Below are 12,136 nucleotides of genomic sequence, written 5' to 3' on the forward strand. Positions count from 1 at the left end.
CCACTAGAAACAAGGTCTTCCAGGAAAGGAACTTGAGGTCTGAAGATGACGAGGGCTCAAAAGGTGGTAACATGAGATGAGACAGAACAAAATTTAAATCCCAAGGTGAAAGGGTTCCTTAAAGGCAGGTCTTAATAAGGAGGCACCTTTTAAGAAGGCTTTACACAACCTATGTGACATTAAATTGGAAGTAGAATCACCAATGTGAAAATCTGAAATTGCAGCGAGTTGAACCCTGATGGTTGCTGCAGCTCAGCCTTGTTGGAACAGTTCCGCCATAGAATGAATAGGTGCAGAAAAAGGATCAATGTTCCTGTCTTGAGCCCAAAAGGAAAACCTTTTCCATTTACTAGAATACAGCTTTCTAGTGGAAGCTTTATGCGAGGACATTAAGATATGTCTAACTGCATGAGTGAAATTGTGAAGCCTGACTAAATTGGGAAGTGGAGCAGCCAAGCTGTCAATTTTAGGGTGTAGAGAGAAGGATGAAGCTCCCCTTTCATATGAATCAGCAGATCTGGCACTGGGTCCAGAGTTCAAGGCTTCTCCTGAAGATGAGGCCAAAGGAAGGGGAATCAAACTTGGCGAGGCCAGTAAGAAGCAATGAGAATTATCTTACTTCCAGAGTACTGTGCTTTCTGAATTACTATGGGTATGAGAGGAAACAGAGGAAAAGCATACAGAAGTCCGGAGGGCCAATCGGGAGCAAGTGCATCTCTCGGTGTCTCCCCTGGATGGGGGATTAGGGTAAAATAGCTGCTGCACTTGGCATTCATGGGAGTGGCAAACAGATCACAGCAAGGCCGTCCCCATGTTCGGAAAATCATTTCTGCTACATTGTGATTGAGAGACCACTTGTGAGGCATTAGGATTGCTTTGCACAGCTTGTCCGCTATCACGTTGGACTTCCCCGGAATGTGCGTTGCAATTAGTAAGTGCTGGGAAGAAACTGCCCATTACCAAACTTTTAAGGCCTCTCGACAAAGGGGGAAAGATCTGGTTCCCCCGTGCTTGTTTATGTACCAAACCACAGACATATCGTCTGACTGTATCGCAACTGTCCCTAGAGGGAGAGGGTCTTGAAGTGCTTGCAACGCAAGAAGCACTGCTCTCATCTCTAGAACATTTATATGCAAGTGAGCCTCATGTTCTTGACATGTACCTTGGACTTTCCTTCCCAGATAATACCCCCCCCACCCTATCTGGGAAGTGTTTGTGATCACTGTAGCTATGGGTTGATGTGGAACAAAGGGTCTGCCTATTGTCACATGAGTGGAGTGTATCCACCATCTTAAGTCGTTCTTGCATGATTCCGTTATTCTGATCAGGTGAGACATTGGAAGCTCTTGAAGTGACCATTGGGAGAACAATAGCCATTAAAGGATCCTCATGTGCATTCTCGCAAGAGGGACCAGTGTAATTGTGGAAGCCATTGTTCCTAGTGATCTTAGGATTATCTTTGTTTCACTTTGGTCTTGGGAAGGAGGTGAAGTATCTGCTGTCTAAGTGCTATAACTCCTTCTGTTGGAAGATGTGCTATCATGGAGGAGGTGTCTAGATCTGCGCCTATAAATGTAATATGTTGACAGGGCAACAAGGAAGACTTTTGAAAGTTTACTGTAATACACAGCTGATTGCAAATGTCCAAAGTTAGATCCCTGGCTTGTAGGAGTAGATACTTGGTGGTGGCAGATAGGAGCCAGACATCTAGACAGGGAAACACTCAGAATCCCAGACGCCTCAGGTGAGCCATGACTACCGCCATACATTTAGAGAACACTCTGGAGGCTGTAGTGAGACCAAAGGGCAGAGCTCTGAACTGATAATGGCTGGCTCCCAGCCGGAAGCGTAAGTACCTTCCTTGATGTCCTGTCCATTTTTATGTGTTAGTAAGCATCTTGAAGGTCTATCGAGCACATCCAATTATCTTTCCCTAAAAAGGGAAGCACAGACTGCAGTGTCACCATTCGGAACTTTGACTTCTTGACATATTCGTTTAACTTGCTTAGGTCTAAGTATGGGCCTCCAGTCCCCTGTTCTTTTTGGCACCAAAAAGAATCTTGAGAAAGTTCTGAATCCTATTTTGTCTGCGGGGACTTCTTGGATGACTCTCTTGTGGAGCAACTTTTGAATCTCTATAGTTGCTTGTTCCCTTAGATTGGGTGGATCATCTGGGATTGTTTTGGTCTGTGGAACAGAATTGGAAAAAGTGATGGAGTATCCTCTGGATATTATATTTAGTACCCATTTGTCTCTTGTGATATTTTGCCAGGCTTCTGGGTACATTGATAAACATCCCCTGACTGCCTCCAGAGTAGAGCAGTCGGGTCACCTTTCAGGAGCCCTGATAAGGGCGTCTGCAAAAGGAATCACGGTCACCCTGGTTTTGTGGGCCCACTCTGCCTTTGGGCCGGTGTCTACCATTATTGCCTCCCCCTCTGTCCCTGGGGAAGGAATCACCCTGTGCGTCTTGGAAAACTCACTGGGATCTTTTGGACCACATCTTTCCGCTCTTCTGGCCTTTAGGATAAGGTCCTGAAGGTACAGAAAAACGTACTCCAATGGCAGAGAGAGTTTTTTCCTTCCTACTCGCACCGGGTTAGAGTGTCTTTTACTCTGGGTCCAAAGAGTGAGGAACCATCAAAAGGGGCATTAGTATAGGTAGACTTAAAGGGCTCTGCAAAATTGCACAAGAGCATCCAGGAGTGTCTCCTAAGGGAAACACCAGAACCAGCTGCCCTGCTCGCTCCATCTGCTGCATAGGATATGAGCCTCATGGAGGAGTTGACAATGGAATTTAAGCTGGACAGCTAGGAGGAGACCTTCTCTTTCATCCCCCAGCTAATGAACCTTGTAGAGTATCTCCTAGCTCTTTCAGATCTCTTTGTAGCCTTGTAAAGTGAGATAGGTAGTTCAGCTATCGCAGTGAGAAAGTCGCTGATGAAAAGACATGCTTCTCGTATCTGTCCATCGTTCGAGAGTCTTTATTCAGAGGATAAACAGATGAGGAAGTCTCTGCAAATTCCTTCTTGGTGGCTGCTGCCACCAACATAGCATCCACGGGTACCCCCTTGGTTAGAAAATACTTGCCCGAAGGAGCTGACAAAATTTGTTTGGCCTCCAAGGGACCAGTTCCGTAGTGTCAGGTGACTCCCACGCCTTTTGACTAACCAGGTCCATTATCTCATCAAAAGGGGGAGACACCCAGGAGGCTGAAGTTTGAGATCCGAAAGCCTTCAGGTAACACTGACTCCTCATTAGAAGGGATGGTGGCATGCCAGCTGCCTCTTTGCTTGAGGATCTCTAGAATATACGCAAATGAGATATCATCAGAGGACGACCGTGGGGACCCTTCTGACTCGAGGTCAGTGTCTGAAGTGATGGACTCATCTGGGAGTCAACATGCTTCCTCAGGTTCTCTTCCACGGTGGCTCCTCAGAAGGATATTCTGGGGAGGCCTCAGAGGAGAGGGGGTTCGCCCATTGGGGGATCCTGAGGCTCTGGATCTCTGCTGTCCTGTGGAATGGGTGGTGCCGAGACAGTACCCGGTGCGTTCAGGGGACGAGTACTAGTATCCTTCTGCAGTGCTGAATGGGTAGACAACACACTCCTCGTCAGCTCAAAGGTGGATCCCGCTGGCTCCGAAGACTCCCTCGGCTCCGAGGAGACAGAGGAAGGCACCAGAACCAATGAGATCGGACCCGAGGCCGATGTGGGAGCTGAGCTAACCCAGGCCAATGCTCCGAGGGGTAGACTCAGCACCGAAGTAAATCAGGGCTGAGAATCCCCCCCCCAGGGCCAACCAGGGAACCCCGGCTCCCAGACTCTACGGACAGCACCAAGCGAGACGGAACAGATGTTGGCTCCGTGAACACCAAAGGGGGTCCCAGAACCGACGGATCCACAGTAAGTAGTACCAATTTCCCTAGCTCCGAAGGACCAGCTTGGCTCAGAGGAGGAACAACAGTGGGTACAGTAGGCTTCGAGACCAAATGGGTGGGAGCCAAGAATAATTTGGTCAGCGCCCGCGACGTCAGGAGTCTGCGCACCACCCGTTCCACGTCATCATCTGATAAGCTCCTGGTGGACCTGGAAGATAGGAATGGAGAGCGAGACCTAAGGAGGATTGGAGATCTCACCATCGGAGAAACCGGCAAAATATCCATGGACCGGCTCCGAGGACTTTGGAGCTGAAGTACCAGGCCTGTCAACCAAAATGACCTCTGACGGCTCCAAGAACTGTGGAACCGAGGAAGTAGTAGACTTGGAAAATTTTGGAAGTTTGACTGGTAGCTCCGACTGAGCCGATGTTGCAGGTGAATGTCTTTTCTGAGACTTATTCGTTTTAGAGGAAGGAGACGAAGAACAACTATGGATGGCTTCCTCAAAAGTCGGTTTTAAGAGCTCTTTCAGAATCAATTTTCTTTCTCCTTTCCTGAAGCACTCTAGCACTGAAAGAGTGACAAAAGGTGCAGTCTTCTTGCAGATGAATGGCACCAAGGCAATAAACACATATAACATGTCCACCTGTGATGGACATTTTTGGTAAGCACTTCTGACAGTTTTTAAAGCCCAAAGGCTTATGTTCTCTCTCTTTTGGGTCTTTGGACATATTTAAGGTAAGACCCCAAAAGTGACAGCAACAACAAGTAAAAATTTAGCTAAAGACTAATGAAGAGCTAAAGTTACACCAAATAATAACTATGGGACAAATACAAGGAAGAGAACCAGGGGAAGAAAAATAGAACCTATAACTCAAACGGTTCTATTTTCTAGACAAGACAATAATAAACTGCAAGCCCTCTAACTTAAACGGGCGAATAGCTCTCTAACTTAAACGAGCTACAGAGAAACTAGCAGACAAAACAACCACCACTACAAAGGATAACAAAGGGGCCTACAAAGCTACGGTAAAAGCCGTGCTAAAGAGGAAAAAACTATCACTACCGAACAGAAAGCAGCAAAGAGCCACAACGAGTTAAATATAATAAGCAAATATAACAATCTGAGAAAAAGGTAACAGAAAATTTGTCACATCTTAGCCACGGCCAAGTTGAACGCATCCAACCTCGTAAAGTGGCAAACGAGATCTGGGGAATTACGCCACTGCATTGTGGGATACCTTCTTGCCACAAGCCAGGTTTGAGACTTTCAGCTATGTATTCGGCTGAGTCAGACCCGAGGATCGGCTCTGAACCCATCACTGTAAGAATGAAGGCGAGATAGGACAACATAACATTGTGAGTTATGTTTAATTTTTTATTATTTCTCTCACTTTTTATCTTACACACTTCTATTTCCTCAGATAATTCCTTTGTGTATTTGTAATTTCTGTCATTATGCAAAAATCTGCAGCTTTTGATATGAACAGGCCAGCCATTTTCTAATAATTTTTTATATCACATTTTCTTTCTCATCAGTGGATTATATAACAAACCAAATACACAGTTCAAATTAATACTTCAGCCCAGTAACAATCACATGAACAAATTTCAGATCTTGATTTCCTGCAAAGACTAAATAATGAAAATGGATTTTTTTCTAGGCTCAGAGTAATTCCTGAATGCCTTCTTTACTGCTCTTGTTTGCCTTTCTTTTCTTCTAAAAGGAAGAAGTATCAAATTACCTTCAAGTATTCTCTTGCAACAAATAACAGTATTGCAAAACGTTTTGTTTTTAAAGCTTTGTGGCAATTTCATTTGCAGTAAGGAAGAAATCAAACTTTTAGACCCACGGCTTTTATTTTTCTGCAAAACTGCTATGCAACGAAAGAATCCCTAATGGATGTAACCAGACACCCATCTTTTGGAGGAAAAATAAAAGACTCCTAGTCTTTTCACAAGTTACTTGTGTGAAAAACTTGAGGGTGACTTTTCTTAAAAAAAAACAAACAAAAAAAAAAAAAAACCTGCAAACTTTAACTGAACTATTACAATGTGTGTCATTACTAACTACCACAGTTAATTCCACCACTGAAATAACCTGTTTTCAGTACATCACCAAATTTAATGCTACAGAAAGTAAACAAAGTCAGGTACTACCAATTAGTTCAAAGCAGTGCAGCTTCACTCAGTTAAATTTTTGTGAGCTGGACCAGAGTAAAATATCTAGTACTTTAAACAATCCATGACACAACACCAGAGACTGTTATACTGAGATGCAGATTAGCACAGAAGCAGCATCACAAGTATCTATCAGGTAGACATTAACTTCTTATGCAGAAACACAGCCAGTCTATTAAGACTGCAACTAAAATTATGGCAGTCAATTGTGGTACATTCCTGGGAGTATAACAAGATGAAACAGGCCATGTTATAACTACATAACAGAAATATGCTACCTACTTGGCAGTAGACTGAACCATGGGGAAGCAGCTACAAGAGGGGTGGGTGTACAGTGTAAGACATGAGCTAGCAATGTGGTAAAGAGACTTATGGGTTAACCTGGATGCGAGGTACATTGGGAAAACAGATACTAACTGAAATAAGAGGTAATAAAACTCGGGAAGACATTATGGGAACTGGAATGTGGGTAGAAATGACTAATGGCAAGAAATTAAAAGGATACCACGGGCATCAGAATGGGAGCGAGGAAGAAGAAGAGGAGTGGGAAGAGCTGCACTATGTAAAATTCTGGAAACCACACAGGGATCTGAAACTCTGAGTGTGAGAAAACCAGCAAACATATGTGCAGTACAGAAGTGAAAGGGTATGGTCAAAGAAGCTGCAGCTTTTCTCACAATACCAGATGGGAGAGACAGGAAACAAGATAGGGGTGCAAAAGGCCATGTTAGGAAGATGTGAAGGCATCTCCCTGATGAGAAAGAATGGAACACACATTCAACAGGTTTGGGGCCAACAACTGGATGGATCTGAGAAAGTAATTCAATGCAGACAGGACTATGAATCCACAGAATGATCTACCAGGATGGATAATGGAGATGGATTCCACACACACACACACACACACACACACACACACACACACACACACACACACACACACACACACACACACTAAAAAAGGTATGGGGCATGTGGAGAAAGGGAATACAGAATGCTCTATTCATTTAAAAGGCAGACTGGAAAGGCTAACTGTCTCCTTCTACAATCAAGCCAGTGTAACTGTGAAACAACTTTATGACTAAAGTTCAGATCTTTTGCTACTGACACTCATAAGTACAATTAAAAAATAAAGAAAAAAGACTAAGCTCCTACTTTTTCTTCCCAAATCCCTCTCTCACTTTAAATCCACCTTTAAGCATTTCCTCTCTCAATAACACCCCAAAGCAGATCCTCACACCAAACTACTCGGTACTATAATCGATGACCAGCTAAACTTCGACATCCATATACAACACTGTATCAAAAAAAAAACAAAAATTGGGTCTTCTCTATAGAAATAAAAAATTCCTAACTCTCAATTCCAAATCCACTGTAGCTCAAGCCTTCCTCCTTCCTTGCCTTCTCTACTCCTCTCTCTTATCCTTACCCATCTCCAGTCATCCCTACTAACCAAACTTGAACAAACCTATAACAACATCGCCAGATTCACCTGTAACCAGCCATACAAATCACATTATTGCCTTGCCCTAAAAGAACTTCAATGGCTTGAATCCCCCCAGGTCCTGCTTCTTTCCCAGCTGCAGCTCACTCACTCCCTACTAAATAAAAATATGGCCTGCCCCTCTCTTTCTTCCATAGTATCCCCTTATATACCAGCTCGCTCACTTTGTAGCTCTGAACAGAACATTCTAGACATCTACAAACAAAACAAAAATGTTGATCAACTCCTTTACAGAAATTCTGTGTCCCAAGCTTGGAACAGGCTACCCCCTAACATTTGTAATATTAACAGTACCATCTGTTTCAAAATTGAAGTCAAAAGTTACTTCCAGAACTCAAAATCCTGCCCTTGTCATAATCTGCCATTAACTCCTATTACCACTTCATCTTCCCCCTCACTTCTACTTTTCAGAACTTGCTGTTTCAATCTGTCAAAAATTAAAATTTAGTATTATGCTTTCATGTAAAGAATACGCTCACATTATTTCCGTTTTCTCACAGTGTACATTTTACTTTTATGGGTCTGAACATGTTATCTGTATGAGCTGTAAACTTTATTTGCATTTACTTACTCTTGCATTTTGTACTCTGGCTTTCGGCCACACATTTCTTCACTGGATGTAAATCTTATGTTGATTTATCATCTCATTCTTTTTTTTTTTTTACATTGCATTGTTGTTGTGTCTTTCGGCTTTTCCCGGTTACGGGTCGCCACAGCGGTCCGCTAATGATTGGTAGTTAATTTTTACGAGCAGAGTTACCAGCCCTGACGCACAACCTTCAACGAAGGTACGCCCATTCATGCATGTCTCCATGCAGAAGACGCTCTAGCTGAGAATCGAACTGGACAGTGTCTTACTGTGAGGCGACAATGCTACCGCAGCACCACCACCGCGGGATCTGTCAGCCCATTGTCAACTGCATAATGAGAAGGCAAAGTGAAATGTTTCACACCATTCTGTTTTATGAAAGCTTTTCTTGGGTAATCATTTGTTAACTGGCTAAGTGAATTGCTCTCCAGCCTTAATACAAACAAGACAGGGTTAAATACAATATATATATATATATATATATATATATATATATATAAACAATAAAGTTTATATATATATATATATATAGGTTCATAGGTAGGTACTAGGCTATCTGCCCGAGGGCATTTATAAGCATAGCCAGAGTGTTTCAGCTTTCTCCGCCCCATTGAGTAATTAACTGAGTCTCTGTCAAGAAGAGCCAATGAAGTGATCCCAGGGGTGTATTTTCTGTTACCCATCCACCCATCAAGGTTTCTCTTGGAGTGTTATTGAGGGGCTCTGCCTAATGTAGTTAGGAATTTTGTTCCAAAGCATGGGGAGTCTCTGTGACAGGAATATATCCCTCCAGCATGTTCTATTTATTGTTGTGGCGAGGTTTAGCTCTCTAGAGTGAGTGGCTCGCAGTGACTTGGATTTCTTTAGGTGGAGCATGTCCAGCAATTCTGAGTTGGGCATGGCTTTGTAAGTCAGGCAGAGATGACCTCTGAGTAAGCAATATGCGACTGAGTACAGCTAGAGTTTTTCCAGTCGGGCTGCATAGGACATATGTTTGAGGCCAGTAATCCTCTTGGTGAGGTACTTTTGTGGTCTTTCCAGCTGTTGGAAGTGTCTTGTGAGGTACATCCCAAATGGGGTTGTACTCTATGATGGGTCTGATGAGTGACGAGTAGAGGGGCACTATAACCTCTTTATTTCTAGATGTTAACCCTTTAGTAATTAGATGGGCTACATAGAAGGATTTCCTAACTACTTTGGCAATATGATTGTCAAAGGAGAGATTATCTACCTGGGTCCCCAGATCTCTTATTACCTCTTCTGTATTAAGGGGGCTGCCACCTATGTGGTAATTCATGGGTGTTTTGTTTTTCCCAAACGGGATGACTATGCATTTGTTGGCATTTAGCTTGAGACCATGACTTTGACACCAGGTGTCCGTCTCAGTAAGGATCTTTTGGAACAATTGCATTGTTATTTTTTTTATATTTTCTAGCATTGTAATACTTGCATTAATTCTGTATCCTAGAGCTTTTCTCCTTGGGTCTCCACTGAAAACGGGCTACATGGCTCAGTTGGACTAACTTGGTTTACAAATGGCAAATAAATAAATAATGAAGAAAAGAAGAAAAAAGCACTAAGCAGTGGAAGAAGGCTCTACTCCACCCCTTCTAAGTGTGTGTGCATGTGTATAAAAAAAAACTCTTAAAAGAGTGTTGCATTTTGTGGAAAAGGTAAATCCCTGTAATAGTGCAGCTACAATCTTAAACGGCAAAAGCCAAGAATTACATACATTTGTGATCAAATACAAAATTCTCAACCACTAGTGTGTAATCATAAGACTAGCACCTCTATAAAGATATCATGTGCTAGTTCTGCTACTGGAATTTTCTAAATTATTCCTTAATGGACAATTTCTGCTTCCCAGACTGCTTCCGCCTAAAAAAGAGCCTACCGATGGCTGTACATTTTCTTATGAAGTGACAGAAGGACTGAGTGACATAGCTGTTTAAACTTCAGGGTTTCGTGCTCTTTCTTTCAATGTAATTAAGAAGCATGCATGCAAGACCACCCAAGTGTTTTCACTGACAAGAGTATGAACTACAGGTATTTTGAAATCATCCATGTTGACATCTAACCTCAGCCAGATGAGCCTTTCTGACTGTCATTGTCTCAGCTGAGGCCCTTATAGAGGCAGAGCAGTATATATACAGCAAACAATATGCATACAAATTCTCTCCACAATGGCGGCTAGTGTTATTAACTTTCCTTAGCAATACACTCTGGCGAGGGCTACAAAGTTTCTTGAAGTATGCTGTAAAAAGGACTTCAGTAAATGAACACATGTATTAGTGAATTAGATAATTAAAGGATTTGACAAGTAGGATGGAAAGGGAAGAAAACTACCCCCCATCCCAGCTGAATAGTATGTAAACCTTGTGTCATTTTATGAGGTTAATTAACAGAAATACGACTGACCCTGGGGCTCAGTTCTGCACTTTTTTGTAGAAGGTTATATTGTCCTGAGCTGCACTACAGACCTCATCTGCCCTCTTTGGAACTGGTATTTGTGTGTGTGTGTTTTGGGAATTCTCATCAGTTACGTCATCAAAAGTAGAAAAATCATGAATAAAGGGCAAACCATACCACAACCTGGGCTCTTACATTCAAATTAATTCATAGAACATTTTGGGGACGATGGTTAAACTTAACATAAAGTATGCCTCATCAGGCTATATGCCTCTGAGAAAATTATTTTATTTTATTTACTGACATATTTTTTACAAAAAAAGTCCAACTTAGATAATAAACATCCATTTTCTGCAGAGGCTCAGGGAGGAAATCTCCAGAGAGTTAGATAAGATTAAATAAAAAACGAAACAGTAGTATAGATACAATCTAAAAAAAAATGTGCATACAACTTGACAGTGGAATACATAGGATACAATCAAGCATGAGGAGACAGCACTAATGTTATAATAAAAAAAAAATATGGCAATCAGTACATATAAAAGTATTATAAGTATTATCCACTATGCTAGGAAAGAATGGGGAGAGGGCAGGTGTCGAAAGGTACAGACAGACAATATGATCAGTGGTAAGTATGAATGTGAAGTATTTATCAAGATCACACAGGTGAGATGCATGGGTATAGCTATGAATTTGTGAGAAATTCTTTGAGAGAGGACTTAAATATATGGGAGCTAAACAAACTTCTGACTGAAACTGGAATACAGTCCTATAGTTTGGCTATGCAGTGAGAGAACAGACTGTCACATTTTTTGTTTTATATATTTCAAGCAAGTTTTTTTCTTGAGTGCAGAGAGCGATTTGGGAAATAATGATACAGTAAGGAAGATATGGAACTGAAGGTAGATGTGTATTCAATTCAATTTTATTGTCATATGTACTACAGACAGTGTCAGAAAGTACAATGAAATTCTTACTCTGCTAATCCTCCAGCAAAATATAAAAAACAGGACAATTAACAAGAAAGTAATCTAAGACAGCAAACAGACAATAATAGAAATACCAATATTGGTAAAAAAGCTTGATTTCCCTTCAACTGTGAATCAACCCACAATACTGGAAGGAGAGGTAGCACGTGTATGTGAGTTTTATTTAACAATCTAATAGCTTAAGGTATAAAACTGTCTTTCAGCCTGGTTGTTATGGCCTCCATGCTCTTATAACGCCTCCCTCATGATAGCAGCATAAACAGTTTGTGTTGTGGGTGGGTAGTGTCCCTGATAATGTTTGGAGCCCTCCCAAAAAATATTTTGTTGTAGATGTCCTCTAATGCATGGAGTGGTACTCCAAAGATGTTTTCCTCAGTTTTTATTACTTGCTGCAGAGCCTTGCGATCCCGTACTGTACTATTCCCAAAACATAAGAGAGTGGGAGAAAATACTCTCAACTGAAGTTGTTGAGGATGGTGTTGGGCATGCCAAACTTCCTCAGCCTTCTCAGTAAATACAGTCGCTGCTGGCTTCTCCCTACCAGGTCTGTGATATTATGTGTCCAGGTCAGATCCTCAGAGAT

The 12,136-nt window shown here is 42.1% G+C and overlaps 1 protein-coding gene across 3 annotated transcripts in view; it reads right to left on the bottom strand.

The window, feature by feature from the left end:
* Window positions 1–12,136, bottom strand: part of SCFD1 (sec1 family domain containing 1) — a 3,579,547-nt gene that overhangs the window by 2,615,573 nt on the left and 951,838 nt on the right. The window lies entirely within an intron of this gene.

Source organism: Protopterus annectens, chromosome 6.part0 (genome assembly GCF_019279795.1).
Source record: "Protopterus annectens isolate FY-2018-M chromosome 6.part0, PAN1.0, whole genome shotgun sequence".
In the NCBI taxonomy this organism is placed as follows: domain Eukaryota; kingdom Metazoa; phylum Chordata; order Ceratodontiformes; family Protopteridae; genus Protopterus; species Protopterus annectens.